General features: G+C 45.8%; 1 protein-coding gene across 6 annotated transcripts in view; it reads left to right on the top strand.

The window, feature by feature from the left end:
* LOC144595389 (F-box-like/WD repeat-containing protein TBL1X) overlaps positions 1 to 26,361 on the top strand; it is a 297,826-nt gene that overhangs the window by 193,676 nt on the left and 77,789 nt on the right. The window contains exon 1 of one of the 6 annotated variants that reach the window (XM_078402882.1): positions 3,327 to 3,392. The exons of the other annotated variants lie outside the window; for them this stretch is intronic. The gene's annotated coding sequence lies outside the window, so the exon portion shown is untranslated. Of the gene's footprint in view, positions 1 to 3,326; positions 3,393 to 26,361 lie in introns of those variants that run through there. 6 annotated transcript variants of the gene reach the window in all.

Raw genomic sequence — 26,361 nt, 5'->3', positions numbered from 1 at the left:
TAACGTCCACTTGGGTTATCAGGGAGTCAAGACCTTGCCTAATGCCTTATCTCAACGACCGATAAGCACTGACAAACCCTTAATATTGCACTGACACAACCGGCGATATTAAGTGCTTACTTCCTGCAAAGACGCTTTCTCTCGAAAGAGATTGGTGCCAATTGAAACTCAAAAATCAGTCTTCAAATATCTGGTCACATCACAAGTGTGCAGAAGACTTATGCTTTTTATATTCTCATTAAAATATAGACATTCATTCAAAAACCCCACGATAAAAAATGTTATGGCTTGCGTTACCTTAAAGAGGACTTTCAATTTAATTATTTGGTTTTCCTCCCTCCCTCCCCCCCCTCCACAGTTTATGACAATAAACTGTCTACATTTTTGTCTGTGCATATGAGGACCAGCCGTTTCTACCTTTCATCATATTGGCTCAGACTTTTTAAAAGTCTAAGACCGACACAAAGTGCTGAAAAAGGGACCCAACCAAAAACGTTGCCTGTTCATCTCCTCCAGAGATGCAGCCTGACCCGCTGATTTGCTTCTGCACTTTGTGCCTTTTTTTGTAAATCAGCACCTGCAGTCCTGTGTTTATATTTATACAGTCTGGCTGCAACACATTCAGACACAGAAGCTTTAAGCGCTGGTAGTTGCCCCCCATTAAGTCATTTGGAGTTGCTCTATCAGAGATATTTCCATGTTCTATACAGCGCTCCCTCACCTTCTCTTCTGAGAACTAATGTACTTCTCCCTTCTCCAGTTCTGTCAAAAGGTCCTGTATTTACACGGCTGTCCCAACTGAATTTCTGGTCAGAGGTTTCAAAGGTCCTTTATTGTCACGTGTACCAATTAACAACGGTGAGACTTGGCAATGGTAATGCAACTGAATGTCAAGGGAAAGTGGTGAGACACTCTTGCTGGGCATGGTCACTGTTTAGTTTAGTTTATTATTGCTGGGTACTGTCAATAATAAACTAAACCATGAAGTGTCGACCCAAAACTTCACCCATTCCTTCTCTCCGGAGACGCTGCCTGTCCTGCTGAGTTACTCCAGCATTTTTGTCTATCTTTGGTTTAAACCAGCATCTGCAGTTCCTTCCAACACACCAAGGCTGTTGGGCTTGGACACTCCCGTGGGGATCTCGTGCAGTAATGTCCTCCCAGAACCTGCAAGATTGATCTCCATCAACCTGAATGAAAGCATCTACATCAAGTCAAGTCAAGTCAAGTTTATTTGTCACATACACATACACGATGTGCAGTGAAATGAAAGTGGCAATGCCTGCGGATTGTGCACAAAAAAGAATTACAGTTACAGCATATAAATAAAGTTAATAAGTTACTATAGTGTAGACAAAAATTAGTCTCTGGAGTTATAAAAGTTGACAGTCCTGATGGCCTGTGGGAAGAAACTCCGTCTCATCCTCTCTGTTTTCACAGCGTGACAGCGGAGGCGTTTGCCTGACCGTAGCATCTGGAACAGTCCGTTACTGGGGTGGCAGGGGTCCCTCATGATCTTGCTTGCTCTGGATCTGCACCTCCTGATGTATAGGTCCTGCAGGGGGACGAGTGTAGTTCCCATGGTGCGTTCTGCCGAACGCACTACTCTCTGCAGGGCCATCCTGTCCTGGGCAGAGCTGTTCCCAAACCAGACTGTAATGTTGCCGGACAGGATGCTCTCTACAGCCCCAGAGTAGAAGCAATGAAGGATCCTCAGAGACACTCTGAATTTCCTCAGCTGTCTAAGGTGGTAAAGGTGCTGCTTTGCCTTACCCACCAGTGCGGCAATGTGTCTACATTAGCTTATTATTGTCACGTGTACAGTGAAAAGTCTTTGCGGCATGGTGGCGCAGAGGTAGAGTTGCTGCCTTACAGTGAATGCAGCGCCAGAGACTCAGGTTCGATCCTGACTATGTTCTCCCCGTGACCTGCGTGGGTTTTCTCCGAGATCTTCGGTTTCCTTCCACACTCCAAAGACGTACAGGTACGTAGGTTAATTGGCTTGGTAAATGTTTTTAAAAAATTGTCCGTAGTGGGTATAGGATAGTGTTAATGTGCGGGGATCGCTGGGCGGCGCAGACCCGGTGTGCCGAAGGGCCTGTTTCTGCGCTGTATCTCTAAATCTAATTTTCTTTTCCTAAAAAGCTTTTTCTTGCGTGCTATTCAGTCAAAGAAAAGACTATATCTGATTTCAATCAAGCCTTCCACAGTGTTCAGGTACAGAATAAAGGGTACAACATTTAGTGCAAGAAAAAGTCTGATTAAAGATAGTTCGAAGGTCTTTAATGAGGTGGATGGGAGGTCAGGCCCACTCTCTAGCTGGTGAGAGGATGGAGTGGTCAGACACTGTCTTGAGAAGGCAGCATCTACCATCAAGGATTCCCACTATCCAGGCTATGCCCTCTTCTCACTGCCGTCGGGCAGGAGGTACACAAGCCTAAAGTCCCGCACAACCAGGTTCTGGAACAGCTACTTTCCCACAACTATCAGGTTCTGGAACCAACCCGCACACCTGAATCATTCCCCGACAGTGGAACACTACGGATACCTCCAGCACTTCCATGTTCATGTTTTACCTGATTGTGTTTTTCACTTTGGCTTGTTTCTTGCAGTCTTTTGCTTTTCGCTGTCTTGCAGAAGACATGCGAGATTTGTTCTGTGTTTTGTCTATGTGCCTGTGACGCAGCTGCAAGCATGATTTCCCTTGTACCTGTACCACATCCAGCTTGTGCCGATGACAATAAACTTGATTTGCCAGTGTTGCCTTTGAACAGTCAGGAACTGAGGAAGGTATTGGTGAGAGTTTCATGAATTGTATATTCACATTTATTGCTTCCGAGTTTGTTTTGAAATGACTCAACAAATAATGCCTTGTCCATTGCAAACCTTGTCCATTAATGATAATGTATCTTGCACATCACTTGAACACTGCCTCTTTTGAAAATGTGCTTCAGCCTAGAGGTGCTGTTTGATGACGGGGTTGAACAGTGTCGTGAGAAGTGCATAGGGTGATTGGTATCCAATTGTGCTGTGCTTGGAATACAGGCGTGCAGTGTTGTCATGTGGGGTGTTATCGGAGGAAATGATAAGCGGTCTGTTGTAGTATTATGCTTCGGTAATAATGCTTCAGTCAGTGTAACAGTGTTCTGAAGCCACCAGAATATCATGTATAGAAGATAGACACAAAATGCTGGAGTAACTCAGCGAGACGGGCAGCATCTCTGGATAGAAGGAATGGGTGATGTTTCAGGACCCGAAACGTCACCCATTCCTTGCATCCAGAGATGCTGCCCGTCCTGCTGAGTCACTCCAGCATTTTGTGTCTATCTTTGGTTTAAACCAGCATCTGCAGTTCTTTCCTACAACAGAATATCATGTATGCTGTAAAACGCGTAAGGAATGTTTATATTACCTATCAAGAGCAAGGAAGGTGCATGTTGTGACAGTGTCGATCCTTTAACCGCTTTATATAATTTAACCCTCAAGTTCTGTAAATGTACTGCAGTTTTGCAAAATAAGCAGGGCTTGGTGGAATAATACTACTGTGCTGCTCCCATCCCCCATCTCCAGTCTGTCGCTGTGGTGTAAATTGTAGTGAGAGAGGCAGGCCAAAGCAACAAGGGCTGTGCTTGCACCCTGTTTGTGGGGGATTACTTGTTTTTCCTCCTGATGGCTTCAGGCACTGAAGAGACAGCAGCTTATCGAACACTTCACATCTCGTTTGTTCAGTGTAACAGCCCTCCATAAAATGGCTGCTGTCTGCCTTGTTTGCAAATCTTGTCATGTGCTGACACTTCAAGAGAAAATGAGACTTTGATCCTGCAAAGTCTGCATGTGGATTCCCTTGTCTGATAATGAAGTCTGACCTGCCACAACAAAATGGTGTACGTACCTGCACCGTGCTGTGAATCAAATTAAGTGAAACACCTGTTGTTCACATCAGCCGCTGATTCAAATGTGGGTAAAATAATATAACATCATTTATGGGTAACTTTATTCATGTCAAATATTAATTTATTGTAAGGCGTTGTAGAGCAGTACTGTGGATCTGTCACCTTGGGCCCAGTCCTGTGTTTAGAATCAGTCATACACGGCTGCACTTCACCAGCAAATGGTCTGGTTCAATATTAAACTGGAACAGCGCTTCATGTTTTTTCCTTTAAAATGTAAGTGCTGCAGGATAACATGCATGACCCCACCAGACAATGTGTTGCGAGACATGAGGCAGCATTTTAAAACATGAATTAAGACATTTGTGAAATGAGATACAGTAAACCCTCGTGTTAATGGACCACTTTGTAACAGATGTCGGTTATAGCGGGCAGACCTACCGACTGCTGCTTGCGCCACCTACCCGGCCACTGGACTGCCCCCACTCCACCCTGACCACACACCCGCGACACCCCCAATCCACCCCGACCACTTACACCCGCGACACCCCCACTCCACCCCAACCACTTACACCCCCACTCCACCCCGACCACTTACACCCGCGATACCCCCACTCCACCCCAACCACTTACACCCACGACACCCCCACTCCACCCCGACCACTTACACCCCCGACACCCCCACTCCACCCCAACCACTTACACCCCCACTCCACCCCGATCACTTACACCCGCGACACCCCCACTCCACCCCAACCACTTACACCCCCGACACCCCCACTCCACCCTGACCACTTACACCCGCGACACCCCCACTCCACCCCGACCACTTACACCCCCACTCCACTCCGGCCACTTACACCCCCACTACCCCCACTCCACCCCGACCACTTACACCCCCACTCCACCCCGACCACTTACACCCCCGACACCCCCACTCCACCCCGACCACTTACACCCGCGACACCCCCACTCCACCCCGACCACTTACACCCCCACTCCACCCCGGCCACTTACACCCCCACTACCCCCACTCCACCCCGACCACTTACACCCCCACTCCACCCCGGCCACTTACACCCCCACTCCACCCCGACCACTTACACCCCCACTCCACCCCGACCACTTACACCCCCGACACCCCCACTCCACCCCGACCACTTACACCCGCGACACCCCCACTCCACCTCGACCACTTACACCCCCACTCTACCCCGACCACTTACACCCCCACTCCACCCCGACCACTTACACCCCCACTCCACCCTGACCACTTACACCCCCACTCCACCACGACCACTTACACCCCCACTCCACCACGACCACTTACACCCCCACTCCACCACGACCACTTACACCCCCACTCCGCCCCAGCCACTTACAGCCTCTACTTGGAGCCCAGGCACCTCCTCCACCGCCTCGCCTGCTACTCACCACCTGTATTGCTCTATTGAGTCCCTGGAGCTTTGTAGCTTAGGGCAGGTAAGGCTTTGCTTTAATGTTTCAGCTGAAGAAAGGCACCTCTGTCAGTGCAGTTCTTACTCAGCCTAAATTTTATTGTTGGGTCTCTACACATGAAATGCCATTTATTACACAGTTATAGCGGACAATCGGCAATAACAGACACAATTTCTGGATGTAGGTCTGTCCCTCTGTCAGCTCAAAATAGACACAAAGTGCTGGAGTAACTCAGCAGGTCAGGCAGCATCTCTGGAGAAAATGGACGGGTGAATATTGTTGTGTATTTGAGTCAATTTTGTTTGCTATTGTTCCTGTGCAGTGACTCGGGATCTCGCATCACATAACGTATTCCTGACGTCCATAAATGTTACCATGTTTGCTAAGATGTGTGCTTGGTTGAATTTGTGAGATCTCATCATCCTCTGACCTCCTACATGTACGGATAAATCGGGTCTTGTGATAGTCCTTGCAATTTACTGGAATGAAAGCAACAAGTTGTGAGGAAGTGTGAGCACTCAAGCAACTATAGTGGCAGTGAGAAATTTCTGTAAACTCGAGGGCTGTCATTGTTAATGTGAATGATTGCTTCGTCCGACCAATCGGTTTATTTCTTGTTGCATTGGCCTCATTTAAATCCCCACGCCACGTTATTATAGAGAGAAAGAGAGGGAAGAATACATGGTGGAAAACAGAACATCAGGTTGTGGGTGAGGGTGGGTGAGGTGAGTGGGTTAGGTGAGGTGAAGTGGGTGGGGTGGGTGATGTGAGGTGGGTGGGGTGGGTGAGGTGAGTGGGTTAGGTGAGGTGAGTGGGGTGAGGTGAAGTGGGTGGGGTGGGTGATGTGAAGTGAGGTGGGTGGGGTGTGGTGGTGGGGTGGGTGAGGTGAGTTGGGTGGGGTGAGGTGGGTGAGGTGAGGTTGGTGAGGTGGGTGATGTGAGGTGGGTGATGTGAGGTGGGTGTGGGGGTGAGGTGGGTGGGTGAGGAAGTGGATGGGGTGAGGTGGGTGGGGTGGGTGATATGAGGTGGCGGGGTGGGTGAGGTGAAGTGAGGTGGGTGGGGTGGGGTGAGGTGGTGGGGTGGGTGAGGTGGGTGGGTGAGGAGGTGGGTGGGGTGAGGTGGTAGGGTGGGTGAGGTGAAGTGAGGTGGGTGGGTGAGGAAGTGGGTGGGGTGAGCTGGGTTGGGTGAGGTGGGGTGAGGTGAAGTGAGGTGGGTGGGGTGGGTGAAGTGAGGTGGGTGTGGGTACGAGGTGAGGGGGTTGAGGTGAAGTGGGTGGGTGAAGTGAAGTGGGTGGGGTGAGGTGGGTGTGGGGGCGAGGTGGGTGAGGTGAAGTGGGTGGGGTGAGGTTGAGTGGGGTGAATGGGGTGAGGTGAGCTGAGTGCAGTGAAAGAGTGAGATATAATAATAATATGAATATTCGATAGGTAACAGGTGAAGTAAACAGAAGGACTCCTCGTTCCCAGGGGCTTCTGCAGGTTGAGGTCTTTGTGTTGTGGCAATGCATTGATAGGTACCACAGCTCGCTGGTGGAAAACCTGGCCACACGTGTGACAAAAGAAATTAAAAACAGCAGAAGTTCACAATGCAGCTTAGGTACAATCTTTTTCCCTTTCCTTGTGGCTACAGTGAGATTAGAACTGTATTCAGACTGTGCTCTTTTGTGCAGCTTTAACAGCTGTAATAGCTACATAAACTGTACAATATTTATTTAATGAGTTTTGTATTACCTCATCCAATTTAAGGATTAATATAGTGCACCATATAAATTTAACGCTGAGCCATTTAATATTGCTTAAAACCCTGCATAATAAAAGTCAAACTTTAAACGTGTTCCCTGTTATTGATTGTGATTGCTTGCGCACAGTTTCATTGCACTGATAATTGAGTATCTGGAAAAGTTGACGGCAAATTTGCATCTGCACAGATTTTTTGATTACATGGATAATAACACGGAATTTACACTGGAATTCATTTGGCCAACCCAGGGACGAGCTGGGCTGTGATTGGCTGCGCGGGTTCACGCCATTGTCCTTTGGAGTAGGACGCAGGATTTTTCCTTGCAGTGACGTGATGTCAAAACACTTCCAAGCACACGAGCAGTCAGCCTACAGAAATGGAAGTGTTCAGGCAGCAATTAAAGGGGCCAACGGAACTAGACATTTCTGCAGTAAACTGGCCAATTACTGGGATTTGGTGACTAGCACATCCCCTGTGCACATTGTCATTCTCGCTATCAACATGTTTTGATACTGACCCAAAGATGCGATCTAGATTGAATCTTTGCAGCAACTCAAACTATTCTGCTGGTGATAATTATTGTCAGCGTTGAGGTCATTGGCAGTTTCAATGCTCCTACAATTAGCACCTTTACTGAGTTATGTCTGGTGTAAAAGTCGGAATTATTCAATATCACGGCCAGTCTTTTAAAAGAAAAATATGAAATATTGCACCAGGGACTATATTTTGTCTGTGCTCCTGCAAGCCTGAAAACTGTTCCAGCCTGTGCTGAAAATGATAAACAATACATTGCAAATAGGTGGTGCGTTTAATCATCTGGTAATGAAGAAGGATGGGCAAATGGGAACACAGTTTTGTACCGAGTATCCACGTTTGTAAGCTAAGGAAGACTTTCCATAAATAATGAATTCAGCAGGAGGATCAGACTAAACAGGGCCCATGCATCAGTCACTCTTGCAGCCTGCAGCCATATAGCTCCCAGTGTCGTACTATGGTCCCTGTGTGGCAGAGCAGTGGGCAAGCAGCAAACTCTCAGTCAGCACCAGAAACTGAGGCCCTGCCAACATATTGTTATCATCTATATATATATATCTATATACTAAAACTCTTGTTTGTTTGTTTGTTCCTGAACTACAGCCAAAACGGTACACGATAACGCAACAATTTTAGGCCCACCTTACTAATGGAAGAAGTTTCATTGAAATCGGTGTGATATTTTTAAAGTTATTCACATTTTAAAGTTTAAATCTATCTCCTAGGGAGGGAGGGAGTGGGGAAGGAGGGAGGGGGAGGAGGTAGGATAAGGAGGGTGGAGTGGGGGAGGAGGGGAAGGGGGAAGGGAGGGGGAGGTGGGGAGAGGGGAGGGGGAGGGAGGGAGGAGAGGGTGCTGCACCATTGCAGGAGAGGTTTGGGCCCAATGGGTCCACTTGGTCTATATTACTAAAACTCTCATCTTGTTAATATATATATTTGTTCCTGTAACTGAGCTCCACACACGTGTGCTGTCACCCAGGGTTCCACATACCTGAGCTCTACACGTGTGCTATCACCCGGGGTCTCATGTATCTGAACTCTTCACACATGTAACTGAGATCCACATACATGGTCTCACCCAAGTCCAACAGAGCTGAGCTCCACATGGGGGACTAACATCCTAGCGGGCAGGTTTGCTAATGCTACATGGGAGGGTTTAAACTAGATTGGCTGGGCGGTGGGATCTAGTGCAGGGCAGAGGCACGTGAGAGGCTCAAAGTTAGTATGGAGAGTGGTGTGGGAAAGGTTAGTGGACAGAATTGGCAAATGAAAGGTGTAGTGCGAGGAAGGAGGGTTGGTTTAAACTGCACGTATTTTAATGCAAGGGGCCTGACGGGTAAGGCAGATGAGCTTAGGGCGTGGATAGGTACGAGCGACTGGGATGTTGTAACCATGACTGAAACCTGGTTAAGGGAGGGGCAGGACTGGCAGCTCAATGCTCCAGGGTACTGGAGCTTCAGGAGAGACAGGGGTGAGGGAAGAAGAGGAGTGGGGGGGGGGTTGCATTATTGGTTAAGGAGGATGTCAAGGAACAAGAAAGGGATGATCACCTTGTTAGGGGTGTACTACAGACCCCCGAATAGTCAACGGGAATTAGAAGGACAAATGTTCTGGGAGATTCCAGACAGCTGCAGGTCAAATAAGTTTGTTGTAGTAGGGGATTTTAACTTTCCCAATATTGACTGAGGAAATCTCAGAGTGACCAGTTTAGATGGGGTGCAATTCCTCAAAAGTGTTCAGGAGAGTTTTCTTAAGCAGTATGTGGAGGCCCCCACACGTGAGAGGTGGATCTAGTATTGGGAAATTTGGAAGGGCAAGATAATGAAGTGTGTGTGGAGGAGCCTTCTGGGACCAGTGACCACAATTCGATTAGGTTTAAGATAGTTATGGATAGGGATGGAGAGGGTCAACATTTAAAATGCGGGTAGGGCAAGAAAGGGCGAGGAGATAGCTCTGGCGGGTGGCATTAAGGACAATCCCAAAAGATTTAATAAATACACAAGGGGGAAAAGGTAACTAGCGAGAGAGTGGGACCTCTCAGGAATCAATGCGGTCACCTCTGTGTGGAGCCACAGGAGGTGGGCAAGGTCCTAAATGAGTATTTCTCCTCTGTGTTTACTGAGGAGAAAGACAGTAGGACGGAGGAAATTGGAGCAGCCACTGGAAGTGTCTTGAGAGCAGTCAGGGTTATCGTCGAAGAAGTACTGAAGGTACTGTCATGTTTGAAGGTAGACAAATCTCCAGGGCTGATTAAAGGCAGTGACTAGTGGGATACCGCAAGGCTCGGTGCTGGGACTGCAGCTATTTACAATATACATTAATGACTTGGATGAAGGGATTAAAAGTAACATTAGCAAATTTGCAGATGACACAAAGCTGGGTGGCAGTGTGAACTGTGAGGAAGATGCTATGAGGTTGCAGGGTGACTTGGACAGGTTGTGTGAGTGGGCGGATGCATGGCAGATGCAGTTTAATGTGGATAAATGTGAGGTTATCCACTTTGGTGGTAAGAATAGGAAGGCAGATTTTTTTCTGAATGGTGTCAAATTAGGAAAAGGGGATGTACAACGAGATCTGGATGTCCTAGTGCATCAGTCACTGAAAGGAAGCATGCAGGTACAGCAGGCAGTGAAGAAAGCCAATGGAATGTTGGCCTTCATAACAAGAGGAGTTGAGTATAGGAGCAAAGAGGTCCTTCTGCAGTTGTACAGGGCCCTAGTGAGATCGCACCTGGAGTACTGTGTGCAGTTTTGGTCTCCAAATTTGAGGAAGGATATTCTTGCTATTGAGGGCGTGCAGCGTAGGTTCACTATGTTAATTCCCGGAATGGCAGGGCTGTCCTATGTTGAAAGACTGGAGCGAGTAGGCTTATATACGCTGGAATTTAGAAGGATGAGGGGGGATCTTATTGAAACATGTAGGATTATTAAGGGATTGGACACTTTAGAGGCAGGAAACATGTTCCCAATGTTGGGGGAGTCCAGAACCAGGGGCCACAGTTTAAGAATAAGGGGTAGGACATTTAGAACGGAGATGAGGAAAAACATTTTCAGCCAGAGAATTGCAAATCTGTGGAATTCTCTGCCTCAGAAGGCAGTGGAGGCCAATTCTCTGGATGCTTTCAAGAGAGAACTAGATAGAGCTCTTAAAGATAGCGGAGTCAGGGGTATGGCGAGAAAGCAGGAACGGGGTGCTGATTGTGAATGATCAGCCATGATCACATTGAATGGCGTTGCTGGCTCGAAGGGTCGAATGGCCTCCTCCTGCACCTATTGTCTATTGTTGGATCACATGGGATCCAAGGAGAGATAGCCGCATGGAAAGCAAATTGGCTCCCTGGAAGAAAGCAGAGGGTGATGGTGGAAGGTTGCTTCTCAGACTGGAGGCCTGTGACTAGTGGTGTGCCTCAGGGTTTGGTGCTGGGCCCATTACTGTTTGTCATCTACATCAATGATTTGAATGAGAACATACAGGGCAAGATTAGCAAGTTTGCTGATGTTACAAAAGTTAGTGGTTTTGCAGATAGTGAAGATGGTTGTGAACGATTGCAGCAGGATCTGGCCAGGTGGGCGGAGGAATGGTTGATGGTTAATACAGAGAAGTGTGAGGTGTTGCATTTCGGGACGTCGAACGAGGGCAAGACCTACACAGTAAATGGTGGGCCTCTGGGTAGTGGAGCAGAGGTATCTAGAAGTACAGGTGCATGTTCCTTGAAGGTTGAGTCGCAGGTAGATAAGGTGGTCAAAAAGGCTGTTAGCATTTTGGCCTTCATCAGTCAGAATATTGAGTATAGAAGTTGGGAGGTCATGTTGCAGTTGTATAAGACCGCATTTAGAATATTGTGTTCAGTTCTGGGCACCATGTTATAGGAAAGATATTGTCAAGCTTGAAAGGGTTCAGAAAAGATTTACGCGGATGTTGCCAGGACTAGAGGGTGTGAGCTATAGGGAGAGGTTGAATAGGCTGGGTCTTTATTCCATGGAGCACAGGAGGATGAGGGGAGATCTTATAGAGGTATACAAAATCATGAGGGGAATAGATCGGGTAGATGCACAGAGTCTCTTGCCCAGAGTAGAGGAATCGAGGACCAGAGGACACCATCTCAAGGTGAAGGGGAAAAGATTTAATAGGAATTCGAGGGGTAACATTTTCACACGAAGGGTGGTGGGTGCATGGAACAAGCTGCCAGAGGACGTAGTTTAGGCTGGGACTATCCCATCATTTAAGAAACAGTTAGACAGGTACATGGATAGGACAGGTTTGGAGGGAAATGGACCAAGCGCAGGCAAGTGGGACATTGTTGGGACATTGTTGGGCGTAGCTGGGACATTGTTGGCCGGTGTGGGCGAGTTGAGCCGGATGGCCTGTTTCCACACTATATATATTTTAAAAATGTGTACTTGCATCCTTTTGCAGTGACCAACGGATCTTCCACATTATGGTTTAATGAGCAGACTTAGTAACAGTTGTCAGTGTGCAAGGACACCAGGACTCATACCATCAACACCTTTCACTTTCTTACAATTTAAAAATACTTTTTCTAACATTTCCCCTCACTGTGTTCCATTTACCATGTTCTTACCCATTCACATAACCTACCTCCATTCCCCAAAGCCTCTTCACACCCTGCTCACACCCATACTGCCATCTATCTTTGTATAAGAAAATAACTGCAGATGCTGGTACAAATCGATTTATTCACAAAATGCTGGAGTAACTCAGCAGGTCAGGCAGCATCTCGGGAGAGAAGGAATGGGTGACGTTTCGGGTCGAGACCCTTCTTCAGACTTTGTATCACCTGCAAACTTTGCTGTCAGAGGATTTGCGTACAAATGTGAAGACCTTTTTGCTCCAATTATACACGACCCCAGGTGAGACCACATCTGCTCTGATCTCCCTAATGGATCCAAGTCATTGAAGTGGTATGAGTAGGTGGGCCCCCACACTGCCCCGATAGTCCTGGCCTTTTGAATGACCTGTTCCTACTTTCTGTTTCTATTGACCAAGCTCCAGTGAGCCTCAGCGTACTACCTCAGTCTCAGCTGCTTTGATATTGTTTAACGATCTCTGTGTTGCACCTTATCGACACAAGTCCAAGATCATATTGGCTGGTTCGCCCTTGCTTTTCTCGCAATTGCAACCTCAAAAAATCACTTACAGGGTTGTTAAATGTGATTTTCTTTGAATAAATTCACACTCATTCTGGTCCTGGTCCAGGGCTCTCTGGCCTTGGGCTCTCTGTTTTATCTCTCCCTCCTTTCTTAAATAGTCGATTGCATTTGCTCTGTTCCAATCTACGTTCATTCTCCTGAGGGAAATCTTTAATGGGTCTGATAACACCCTGCCCATTTATTATTTCAGACTTGCATGGATGTGTGGTGCAGGCAAGAGATCACTCGACAGAGTCTGAGTCCCTGGTTTATTCAGCTGAATATGTGCAGAAGTTAGTGATTTATTTTAGGTTATGTCTCGGGAGCAGAGGAAGAATCCTCTGCACTTGTGATCTCTGCCCAGTGATAAGTGTGATGAAAGTCAGATGTGAATATTGGATAAGGTCAAATCACAATCAGGCACCACGTACCCTAGTATGATCAGCCTGCCAAAAGCCAGTACTCTTTCATGGACTTATAGCAAAACATCTCCGTTCTTTTACTCTTGCAAAGTTCTCACATCCGCTTGCAATGTAACAAGCATGAAGGGGCCAAGATCTCCACAATCCCATACCTTCAAATTGGTCTACAAGTAGGAAATTGTTAGAAAGAGAATAAATAGAAATGTATTAAAAAAACGCCAAAAGTGAATTACAGACTGGGCAATGTTAATTTGCTGATGTATTTTGAATACTTTGTGTATATACACCTCATAGTACAGCTTTTTAATTTAAAGTAGATAATATGTTGTGTTTTAAACAGCCTGTAGAACCCCACTATTATCTGTGGAAGACCAGTTGCCCAATGGTTTTACAGTCAGCACCACCAAGGGAGGCATGGTGATGCAGCGGTAGAGTTGCGGCCTTGCAGCACCAGAAACCTGGGTTCGATCCTGACATGGGGTGCTTGTCTGTACGGAGTTTGTACGTTTTCCCCGTGACCTGCGTTGGTTTTCTCCGAGATCTCCAGTTTCCTCCCACACTCCAAAGACATACAGATTTTGTAGGTTAATTGGCTTGGTAAAATTGTAAACTTGTCCCTGGTGTGTGTAGGATAGCATTAGCGTGTGGGAATCACTGGCCCACACCCACCAGCGATCACCATACTCTCTTCTATCCTGCACACTAGGGACAATTTACAGAAGCCAATTAACCTACAAACCTATACTACGCTGGATTGTGGGAGGAAACCAGAGCACCAGGAGAAAACCCATGTGGTCAAGACTTTAAATTTTGAAAGTATATATTTTTAAAAGCCTTATTAAAATGCAGCTTCATGCTCCAGTGAAGTCGCACAGTAGTTGATATTCACCTTGCTGTTTTTAGTTCCGTTTCTGAATGTGTCCTGGCAACTGTTCAACTGTGACCTCAAAAGTGCCAATTGCCAGTTAGAGATGCCAGGTGTATGTGCAACAGTCCTTGAGTTGGGGTTTTGCCAAGTACGCCTTTAGGTCATTGAATGTTCTAGCATTTATGGAAATGGCTAATCAATTTTTTAGATGTACTGCAGTGTACAACCTCAAACACGGCTGCAAATTGATTCCTGTTTATGTGGACTGTATTTTTATCATCTTCCCAGCCATAAAAAAAATAAAGTTCATGTGAAAGCCTCATTAATATCCTTGCTGGAACCCAAGTCCCGTTTCAAATAAAACAAAGAGCAACAGGAAATTAATTCTTGATTTGCTTACTGCAAAGCTTCAGCTTCATGTAATTTTACAATTTACTGCATTATGTTTTCACCATTAAATTTGCATTCTGTCTCTGTCGTGTGCGCTGCTAAATAAATACCCGCATGTACAAGCACATAATATTTACCAATGCATCATTTCTAAAGTTTTAAGTCTCTTTCATAACCACTGCAAAATCTTCCAACTCTACCATTGCAAGAGGTTTTATGAAACCAGTACCATGCTCCTCTTATTTATGTCTTGGTTGTCCAATGACGATTGTCATAGCCGTGTATTTCATTTGCTTTTCGATTCTGTTATATTCTGTTAATTTGTTTAAACATATGAATTTCTGGATTCACAGGGATTGTGCCGCTTCCAGATTACATCCCCAATTTTCCTAAATTGGGGGCAGTGAGACTTAGATTTGATAAAATGGTTTACGTGTGGCCAGTGTGGGTGCCAAGGAACTGTATCTAAGTACAAAGGGAAAGGTTTCAGGGGAGCAGGAACTGTTGGTTATTGATGGCAATTGAAGTTAGACTTTTGCATTTCCAGAGTTGGACAATATCATTCCACATTGTTAGGATTGGTTTGTTGCTATACAATCTTCTTGCACCATTGGCAATTTTGGAAGATAATAATAGAAATATTTGCAACCTGTTTTTGCACACACCCGTGTTGATGTTGTTGGTGTGTCCATCTCTAATTGCCCAGGACAAGTGATGGTGAGGTACCTTTCTGAACCCCTGCAATCACTGTGCTATGTTACCCCCATGGTGGTGATTTGTGGAGAACTCCAAAAGTTTGGACCAAGTAATGATGAAGGATCAGCGAATTTCGTCCAGAGAATGTTCAACTAGGGGAATAAATGACACAGGGAGGAGTTTCTTGTCCTCCTGGGGGTAGTAACGTGGTGGAGTACATACCCCAATCATCAATGGTGCCCAAGTGGAAATGGTTGAGAGCCTCTTGGCATTAATATTACCAACGATCTGTCATGAACCAACCACATTGATGCAACATCCAAGAAGGCACAGCAATGCCACCACTACCTGAGGAGACTGAGGACATTTGGCATGTCTCCAATTACTCTGCCTTGCCTACTGACGGGCTGCATCACAGCTTGGTTGGGAAACTGCAAGAAATTGCAGAGAGTACTAGATGTAGCCCTGTCCGTTACATAGTCTACACTTCCCACCATTGACTCCACCTACACTTCACAATGCCTCGGGAAAGCAACCAACATAATCAAGGACCTTATTCACAAAATGCTGGAGTAACTCAGCAGGTCAGGCAGCATCTCAGGAGTGAAGACCCGAAACGTCACCCATTCCTTCTCTCCTGAGATGCTGCCTGACCTGCTGAGTTACTCCAGCATTTTGTGAATAAATACCTTCGATTTGTACCAGCATCTGCAGTTATTTTCTTACACTAATCAAGGACCTTTCTCACCCTGGTCATTCCTCTGTCGGGCAACAGGTACAGAAGCTATAAAGCGCGCACTACCAGACTCTGGAACATCTTCTCCTTCTCTTGTCAGGCTTCTGAACGGTCCTTCCATAAGCTAGGGTCCTGTCCGATTCACCTCTACCCCATTGTGGACATTGGACTTTATCTGTGGAACTGATGTGCGACAATGTTGTTTAGATTAGAGACACAGCACAGAGACATGTCCTTCGGCCCCCGAGTCCTCACCGACCGATCTTTACTGAAGCCAATTAACCTGCAAATCTGTATGTCGTTGGAGCGTAGGAGGAAACCAGAGCACCCGGAGAAAACCCACGCGGTCACGGGAAGAATGTACAAACTCCATGCAGACAGTACCCATAGTCAGAATTGAACCCAGGTCTCTGTTGGGCAGTAACTCTACCGCTGTGCCACCATGCCGCACTGAGAACTATATTTTGCACTCTGTACCTTCCCCTTTGCTCCACCTGGTGTACTTGAGTTTGGTATGATTGTATTTAGGCATAGTATAAGAAAATAACTGCAGATACTGGTACAAATCGAAGGTATTCACAAAATGCTGGAGCAACTCAGCAGGTCAGGCAGCATCTCGGGAGAGAAGGAATGGGCGACGTTTCGGGTCGAGACCCTTCTTCAGTCTGAAGAAGGGTCTCGACCCGAAACGTCGCCCATTCCTTCTCTCCCGAGATGCTGCCTGATCTGCTGAGTTACTCCAGCATTTTGTGAATAAATACCTTCGTATTTAGGTATAGTATCATCTGATCTGATTGCATAGCACGCAAAACAAAGCTGGTTTCACACCTGTCTTTTTTTATCTCTGGCCTTTGTCCTACAATCATCCTTTCAAAATACCTCTTCACCTGTGTTCATTAAATAACGGCCAGGCTCAGTCCTGCCCCTCCCGCCACTCTTCCAGCTTTCTTCCTCCCCCCCCCCCCCACAATCAGTCTGAACAAAGGCACCAACACAAAACGCCACCTATCCATGTTCTCCAAAGATGCTGCCTGACCCGCTGTGCTACTCCAGCACTTTGTGTCCTTTGGTAAACCAGCATCTGCATTTCTTTGTTTTTACATAAAGCTTTTCACTGTACCTGTAAACCTAAACCTAGAAGTACTTGTTCTGAGAGATGCTGTCAATGGCTGCGGTTGGTTTTGTATGTGGTTCGTGCTACAGGTACAGTGTGCAGGCAGAGAGTGTTTAAGGAGCAGTGCGGGGGAATGTGGTTTTTCGGACAAATCTACAATGGTGCAGATGTAAGTTTCCAGGTCTGTCGACCAAGCATTCCTTTTGTGTTTAAGCATATTCAATCTTATTTCCCTTTATGTTCCCTCGCTCCATGGACTCCCCTTCCCATTTCAGTGGTGGCAATAGGCACAGATCCTATTAACTGCATCTATCGTCACCATGGGGCTAGTCTACCACAGTGAATACAGGGTTTCATGAAGGTGCCTCACCATCAGCTTCTCATGGCAATTAGAGATGGAGTCACCAAAGCAACAAGCACAGATCGTTGTGGCACGAGTCTACCTATCCCACACAAACGTCACTTCTTCATTTGCGTCATTGCATTTGGGGGAATATTTAATAGTGCGTTTTTAATGCAATGTTCAAACATGTAGGAAACTATGATGCATATTTGCTTCTTCTGGATTTACTTTGTGCGTTGCTACGTTTTAAATTCCTGGGTGACTTATCCTTTGGTCATATTACAGGTTTTCCCCATTAACAGACAACAGACTCGTGTACATCTTGTAAGTACAATCGACTGCAGGAGACACACATGAGGCTGCTCAGGAAAATGAGTGTCCACGGTATCACAGGGCAGAGGCTAGCACGGATAACAGGTTGGCTGGATGACAGAAGACAGAGAGTGTCCTTTTCTGCTTGGCTGTCAGTAACTGGTGGAGTTCCGCAGGGGTCGGTGCTGGGGCCACTATTCACGTTGTATATTAATGATTTGGATAAGTGGATTGAAGGCTTTGTGGCCAAGTTTGCGGATGACATGCAAATAGGGCAGGTAGTGCAGAGAATGCAGGGACTCTACAGAAGGACGAGACAGGTTGGGGGAGAGGGCAGAGAAGTGGCAGATTGAATATAGTGCAGCAAAGTGTGGAAGTCATGCACACTGGTAGTAGGAATAAAGGCGTAGACAATTTTCTAAATGGGGAGAGAATCCAGAAATCGGAGGTGCAAAGGGACTCGGCAGTGCTGGTGCAGGATTCTCACTGGAGTGTAGAAGAATGAGGGGGGACCTCATTGAAACAGAATAGTGAAAGACTTGGATAGAGTGGATGTGGAGAGGATGTTTCCACAAATGGCAGAGTCTAGGACTGGAGGTCATAGCCTCAGAATTAAAGGGCATTCTTTCACGAAGGAGATGAGGAGAAATATTTTTAATCAGAGGGTGGTGAATCTGTGCAATTCTTTGCCACAGAAGGCGGTGGAGGCCGTCAGTGGATATTTTTAAGGCAGAGATCGATAGATTCTTGATTAGTACAGGTGTCAGAGGTTATGGGGAGAAGGCAGGAGAATGGGGTTAGGAGGGAGAGATAGATCAGCCATGATTGAATGGCGGAGTAGACTTGATGGGCCGAATGGCCTAATTCTACTATCTCTTATGACCTAATGAGATCGGCAGGGTGGCTTTACGGCTGCTGCTGAGCCTTAGGCATCTACTTCCGACTGTGACGGTGCACAGCTCCACTCGCGACTCGCGGACTGCTCAGGTGGCAGGTTCTCCAGCACGGAACCCTGCCGTGTCCCTGGGGAGGACCTGACCACATGGTCGTCAGCAGGGTCAATGGCCCAAGGTTTTCCAGCCCTGCATCACAGCTCAGATCCCCAGAGAATTGTCAGGTATGAGCTGGGCCTGGAGTCAGCAGTGTCCCCAGCCAGCGTCCAAGCTAACTCGTGATTTTAATCGCCTATCTAGTAAGATAAAGATCAGGCTTTTTTTTTGTTCGGATATTTAGAAGTATATCTACCTATTGTGCCATTGTATATCTAACTGGTTTGATATGTAAGTGTTCTTGATGGAGACCTGGTGATATGAAATGGAATTACGGTTCTTGCTGAGGATGGTCAGGCAAACCAGTCTCCCTTCAAATTGGATCTGAATGAGATCTGAATGAGAAAGTTAGAGTTTCAAAATATTATTTCGCAAAACATGATGATGTACACCCACTCCACAAACGCTGGCTTTGTGGTGTGTCTATACAACGGTCATCTGACTGGTAGATTCACACCCAGAGGTAGTAATGTGATATTTTAGTTACTTCATTGATGGGAATCCAGTATTCTCAAAGTAAACACTGTAACAACAATTTTCTCACCAATGTAGTTGCATTTGGATGTAACCCTTGGCTAGATTAGATGTGTGTGTATGAGAAGTGTACCAATCCTTGCAAATCACCCCTCTTGTAAAATGTATTTTGTAAAATATCACAGCTGAACACAGGAGCGACAATAACACTTGCAGCAGCAGCAGCAGCCTTCTCCAATTGTGGCAGCCTGATTTTAGCAATCCGTGGGGGTGAGGTAGCGTGAAATCAGTGAATTAATTTTGTGAGCTAACTAATTAACAAAATAGAAACCAGGATGGAGTTGTTGAAATCTGAATACAAATTAAACTGCTGGAAGAATTCAGTGACTCAAAGCGAATCTGTCGAAACACGGCCATGGCCACTACCCCTAACCCGTGTTTGCTTTTCTAAATTCATGTAGATTTTTAGATTTAGAGATACAGGGTGGAAACAGGCCCTTCGGCCCACCGAGTCCGCGCCGCCCAGCGATCCCCGCACATTAACTCTATCCTACACACACTAGGCAAATTTTTACATTTACCCAGTCAATTAACCTACAAACCTGTACGTCTTTGGAGTGTGGGAGGAAACCGAAGATCTCGGAGAAAACCCACGCAGGTCACGGGGAGAATGTACAAACACCGTACAGACAGCTCCCGAAGTCAGGATCGAACCTGTAAGGCAGCAACTCTACCGCTGCGTCACCGTGCCGCTCACAATCTCTCTAGATCCCGTCTCCTAGGAACCCGTTCAATAACTTCCCCCCACAGATGTAAGACTCAGCAGTGTGTACTCCCCAGGCTTTTCCTTGTAATCTGTATTGGCAAGATATGTCTGATTACTCCATGTAGCTAGAAGACCCTGCACCAGGCCTCTGAGGTTTGTTAGTGGTCGGTCTCTCTGCATTATGGTGCCGATACATGGTGACAAATATCTTTTGGTAGTATTCAGAGAAAGGGGCCAGTGTTTTGCTCTGACTGACAGTTATCTCTTCCAAGGTCCCAGACCTGACTCATCTGCCCTGTTTCACTTTCCACGCATGGGGCCTGACCGCAGAGTGTGTATCCAGCATTTCCTGCTTTGATTTCAGACCTGGTGTGTTGTTCAACTTTTCAATTCCCCTACCTTGATTTATTTATTTCCATTTCTTAGATTAGGACATTTAGAAAAATCATCTGAAAGGAAGTGCCTGATCTAATTACCAAACGTAATTAATTAATAATATGTTAAAATTCCATTTCTATTTCACTAACTACTTTATGGAGCTTTGTTAATTTTGGACAAAAATAATGGACCCATCATAACATTCCACAGATGACTTAAAGTCTGATTTCTGTTATTTACCAGCGCCTATTGTGTGAAAGAACAAATGTTTTATTCCGTTTGATGGGAAAGGAGTTTAGTTTTCAAGTACTATTTCTTTTGGATTAAGGAATTTGCCCAATGTGTCTTTTACATGTTTTTCTGAAACCTTAGCAATATTCAGTCAAAACTGCTAAATCTGGAAAAAAGACACAAGTGCTGGAGTAACTCAACAGGTCAGGCAGCATCTCTGGAGAACACGCTCCACCGCTTTGTGTCTTTTGTTGTAAACCAACATCTGTAGTTCCTTGTATCTGCTAAATGTGGAAATAATTAATATTTCTGAGATTCGTACATTTCAACAATTCTCCGCACATGTTTACAAAGATCTCTGGCCGATTAACATGTGTAGGAAAATAACTGCAGATGCTGGTTCAAATTGAAGGTAGTCACAAAATGCTGGAGCAACTCAGCGGGTCAGGCAGCATCTCAGGAGAGAAGGAATGGGTGACGTTTCAGGTCGAGACCCTTCTTCAGTCTGATGTCAGGGGAGGGGGCGGGTAGCTGTTAAAGACAGGATGAGGGTTCGCATTGATGGTCCCAACTTGACCTGTATGGATAAGGTGGGCCAAAGGGCCTGTTTTTGTGCTGTGTTGTCGACAACTCCGTCGTGGATGCCCTCTTCTATTCAGCTATTTATTTTTCATCACACATCTGATTTTTTTAAAGAAGTAATCCACTTAAACTTAGGAAAGACAGATGCACCTAAAATGGCATGCATGGTAAATAAACATTTTTCATATTTAAAAATAAATTCCCATTTGCAATCTTTCCAATTATTTTTTAAAATCTCCTCTAGGCCTGGAGTGGAACTTGATCTCTTGAATTTTCTTGAACAAGACTGCCACCTATTTAACAACTTCAAACAATTTTGAACAATTGTGCAGATAATAGGTCTGTCACAATGTAGTGAATATTTAAGAACTGAATGGATTGTCTGACTTATACAGTGGATGGAAGTTACAGACGGCAGCAAGTACAATACCTTTTGACACATCTTGCACTAACTCTTCTTGGTAAGGTTTTACAACCAAAATTAACTTTACCAGTCGATTCAGGATCATGAATTACAGTTGTTGCCTCTTACCCTTGTATTTCCAGTGGGCACATTTTGTGTCTACCTTCGATTCAAACCAGCATCTGCAGTTTTTTTCCTACACATCTTGGTTGTCCAACTTATCTCCATAAGCAAAGCCACCAATTTGTGGTATTAGTCCAGTAAATCTTATCTCAACTGCTAATGCATTAACATCCTTCCTTAAATAATGAGACAAACTACCGGATGATGCAGATGTCTTCTCATCAATGCCCTTTGTCATTGAAGCATTACCTTCCTACTATTGTATTCAGTTTCCCTCACATGAACCTATAATGCTCTGTTACCTCTCCTAATTGGATTACCTTCAGTAAACCATGCACTTCACTTTTCATCTGTTTGAAGGGAGCGTGTCTGCTCTGTGCTGTTTAGAGGGCTTGCAGTTTGACTTTGCTAAGCATGGACAGTCAGGAGTGGAAGGACAGTAGCCCTGAAAGCCCTCTTGAGACTTTCATCAATCAGGTTAGCAGGACTGTCGTATGTTGAAAGACAGGACTGTCGTATGTTGAAAGACTGGAGCGGCTAGGCTTGTATACACTGGAATTTAGAAGGATGAGAGGGGATCTTATCGAAACATATAAGATTATTACGGGGTTGGACACGTTAGAGGCAGGAAACATGTTCCCAATGTTGAGGGAGTCCAGAACCAGGGGCCACATTTTAAGAATAAGGGGGAGGCCATTTAGAACGGAGATGAGGAAAAACTTTTTCAGTCAGAGAGTTGTAAATCTGTGGAATTCACTGCCTCAGAAGGCAGTGGTGGCCAATTCTCTGAATGCATTCAAGAGAGAGCTAGATAGAGCTCTGAAGGATAGCGGAGTCAGGGGGTATGGGGAGAAGGCAGGAACAGGGTACTGATTGAGAATGATCAGCCATGATCACATTGAATGGTGGTGCTGGCTCGAAGGGCTGAATGGCCTACTCCTGCACCTATTGTCTATTGTCATGCACTGAGACATTGTTTACTGAAGATATTAGCTGTTCCCTTGTGCATAATGTCCAATAATGTTTTATCACCAATCATCACTATGCCATTTACGTGATTGGAACCCTTGTTTGTCTGAATTTCATTTTGTTATTAAAAAGTACTACTTTTGAGATTCAGGATTTGGCATTGATTTTCTGCACATTGCAAACACAGTCTGAAGAATTATGTGAAAACACAGGTCTTTTTAACAGACAAAAGTTAATTTTAAACATACTTGATAGATTATTGCAGAACAGCAATAAATTAAGGTCAATGAAGCAATTGGCTTTTGTTAATGAGAATCTGCAATTTTCATCGCAAGACATAAAGAATGTGGTTGCACCAGCGATCCTGAGGAGATTCACGAGGATGCTGCCAGAGCCAGAAATGTTGGCCGTGAGGACGTGGCTGAGTCCACAACTCTCTATGTTGGCCCTGAGGCAGTCTTCATTGCTGCTATGGTGAACTAGGCTGTTCACACCTCTCTGTATGTTGGCCGTGGTGGACAGGGTTGAGTCCAAACTCTCTGTATGTTGTCTGTGAGGAGCTGCTGTCCACAACTCTCTGAATGTTAAGGTGCTGCTGTGCATTCTTCATGACTACATCTCTGGACTGGGCCCAGGAGCAGTCACCCGAGATGTTAACCACCAGGAATTTGAAGCTGCTACCTCTCTCCATTGCAGACTCGTCAATGAACGCTGGCACGACGATTAGTTCCTTGGTTTGCTGACACTACTAATCTTCTGGAATTCTTTGAGGATGTAACTAGGAAAATTGACAGGGGAGAGCCGGTGGATGTGGTGTACCTTGACTTTCAGAAAGCCTTTGACAAGGTTCCACATAGGAGATTAGTGGGCAAAATTAGAGCACATGGTATTGGAGGTAGGGTACTGACATGGATAAAAAATTGGTTGACAGACAGAAAGCAAAGAGTGGGGATAAATGGGTCCCTTTCAGAATGGCAGGCAGTAACTAGTGGGGTACCGCAAGGCTCGGTGCTGGGACCGGGACTGTCATATGTTGAAAGACTGGAGCGACTAGGCTTGTATACACTGGAACTTAGAAGGATGAGAGGAGATCTTATCGAAACGTATAAGAATATTAAGGGGTTGGACACGTTAGAGGCAGGAAACATGTTCCCAATGTTGGGGGAGTCCAGAACAAGGGGCCACAGTTTAAGAATAAGGGGTAGGCCATTTAGAACTGAGATGGGGAAAACCTTTTTCAGTCAGAGAGTTGTGAATCTGTGGAATTCTCTGCCTCCACTCTGGCAGTGGAGTCCAATTTTCAGTGTCCTGATCCAGTCCATCTCCCATGACTCTGAATCTCAGCTGATCTCCATGTCTCCTGTAGGTGATGTCGGTGTCTCCTCGTACTTTGTAAGACACCGGTCCTGTTTGATCCACTATGACTCCAGGAATCCATTTGCGTCCATATGTTGTATGCTAACCCGTCTCACTCGTCGATTTCTTCTCAGCAGGGGATAATGTGCGTGATGAGAAGGCGATGGGGCGCTCCTCCCCTGTAGGCATTTTGTGTTGTATGACAGCTCCAATGCCATACGCTGAGGAGTCACACGCCAGAGTGAGAGGAAGCTTTTGGTCATAGTGCCCCAGGATCTTGTCACTTGTGAGCAGCGATTTGCACTTGTCAAAAGCTTTCTGCTCTCGACTTTTCTACTCCCACGACACCTGGTCTTTCAGCAACCTGTACAGGGAAGCAAGCACGGTGCTTTGGTTGGGCATGAACCGTCCATAATAATTCACTAGTCCCAAGAAAGCTCTCAGCTCTTTCACACAGGTGGGGGCTGGTGCATCCTTTATTGCTCTGACTTTCTCCGGTGACGGCTGGATGCCCTGGCTGTTTAACACATGACCCAAGTATTCGATTTGTTTCTTTCCAAACTCACACTTTGACTCCCTGACTCTCAGTCCGCTCTCCTCCAGTCTCTGTAGCACTTTATGCAGGTTTTGCAGATGCTCTTGTTCAGTTTTTCCTGTGATGAGGAGATCATCCAAATACACCACTACATCCAGATCTTTCATGAGGTTCTCCATGATTCTTTGGAAGATGGAGGGTGCTGCGCTCACACCAAAAGCCAGTCTGTTATAGACAAATAAGCCTCGGTGTGTGTTAATGGTCAACAGTTTTTTTGATTCATCCTCCAGAAGTACCTGCTGGTACGCTGAGGCGAGGTCGATCTTTGAAAACACTGTTCCTCCACTGAGGGTTGCATTCTTCATGACTACATCTCTGGACTGGGCCCAGGAGCAGTCACCCGAGATGTTAACCACCAGGAATTTGAAGCTGCTACCTCTCTCCATTGCAGACTCGTCAATGAACGCTGGCACGACGATTAGTTCCTTGGTTTGCTGACACTACTAATCTTCTGGAATTCTTTGAGGATGTAACTAGGAAAATTGACAGGGGAGAGCCGGTGGATGTGGTGTACCTTGACTTTCAGAAAGCCTTTGACAAGGTTCCACATAGGAGATTAGTGGGCAAAATTAGAGCACATGGTATTGGAGGTAGGGTACTGACATGGATAAAAAAATTGGTTGACAGACAGAAAGCAAAGAGTGGGGATAAATGGGTCCCTTTCAGAATGGCAGGCAGTAACTAGTGGGGTACCGCAAGGCTCGGTGCTGGGACCGGGACTGTCATATGTTGAAAGACTGGAGCGACTAGGCTTGTATACACTGGAACTTAGAAGGATGAGAGGAGATCTTATCGAAACGTATAAGAATATTAAGGGGTTGGACACGTTAGAGGCAGGAAACATGTTCCCAATGTTGGGGGAGTCCAGAACAAGGGGCCACAGTTTAAGAATAAGGGGTAGGCCATTTAGAACTGAGATGGGGAAAACCTTTTTCAGTCAGAGAGTTGTGAATCTGTGGAATTCTCTGCCTCCACTCTGGCAGTGGAGTCCAATTTTCAGTGTCCTGATCCAGTCCATCTCCCATGACTCTGAATCTCAGCTGATCTCCATGTCTCCTGTAGGTGACATCAGCTCCTCTATCCGTGGCAAGGGATAAGTCTCTGTGGTGGCAGCTTGGTTTACAGTGAGTTTGTAATCTCCACACAGACGAATGGTATGGTCCTATTTTTCAACAGGAACAATGGGTGCTGCCCATTCACTATGTTTGACTGGAGTAATTATGTTGGCCTTTTCCAGTCGGTCCAATTCAGCCTCCACCCGTGCTTTCATGGCAAATGGCAGTGGGCGGCTTTTGCAAAACTTTGGGCCAAGTTCATCTTTAAACACTTCAGAGTGTAACTCCAGTACATCCTGTATTGATGTCAGGTGAGGCATTTCCTTAATATGCTTTATGTCTTCCTGATGAGACTTGTCACTGGCATGTTTAATTTCTTTCCAGTTTAAGGTGAGCTTTTTTAACCAGTTCCTTCCACACAAAGCTGGTCCTGCTCCCTTTACCACAATCATTGGTAGCTGCTCACTCTGACTCTCATAGCTGACAGTGGCTTCAAACTGTCCCAACACAGGAATAACCTCCCCTGTGTATGTCTTCAGTGTGACTTCAGCAAGCCCAAGTGGTTGCTTTAAAAAGGTGGTCTGAAACAGCTCCTCTGAGATGATGCTCACGGCAGCTCCGGTGTCAATTTCTAGTTTGACTTCTTTGCCATTAACCACAAAACATGCCCTGTATGCTTGTTTACAGTTTTTGCCATTTACTAATGAAAACATGGGCAACACTATTTCTT

Source organism: Rhinoraja longicauda, chromosome 7 (genome assembly GCF_053455715.1).
Source record: "Rhinoraja longicauda isolate Sanriku21f chromosome 7, sRhiLon1.1, whole genome shotgun sequence".
Lineage (NCBI taxonomy): Eukaryota > Metazoa > Chordata > Chondrichthyes > Rajiformes > Arhynchobatidae > Rhinoraja > Rhinoraja longicauda.
This window is presented reverse-complemented; position numbering and strand designations above follow the sequence as displayed.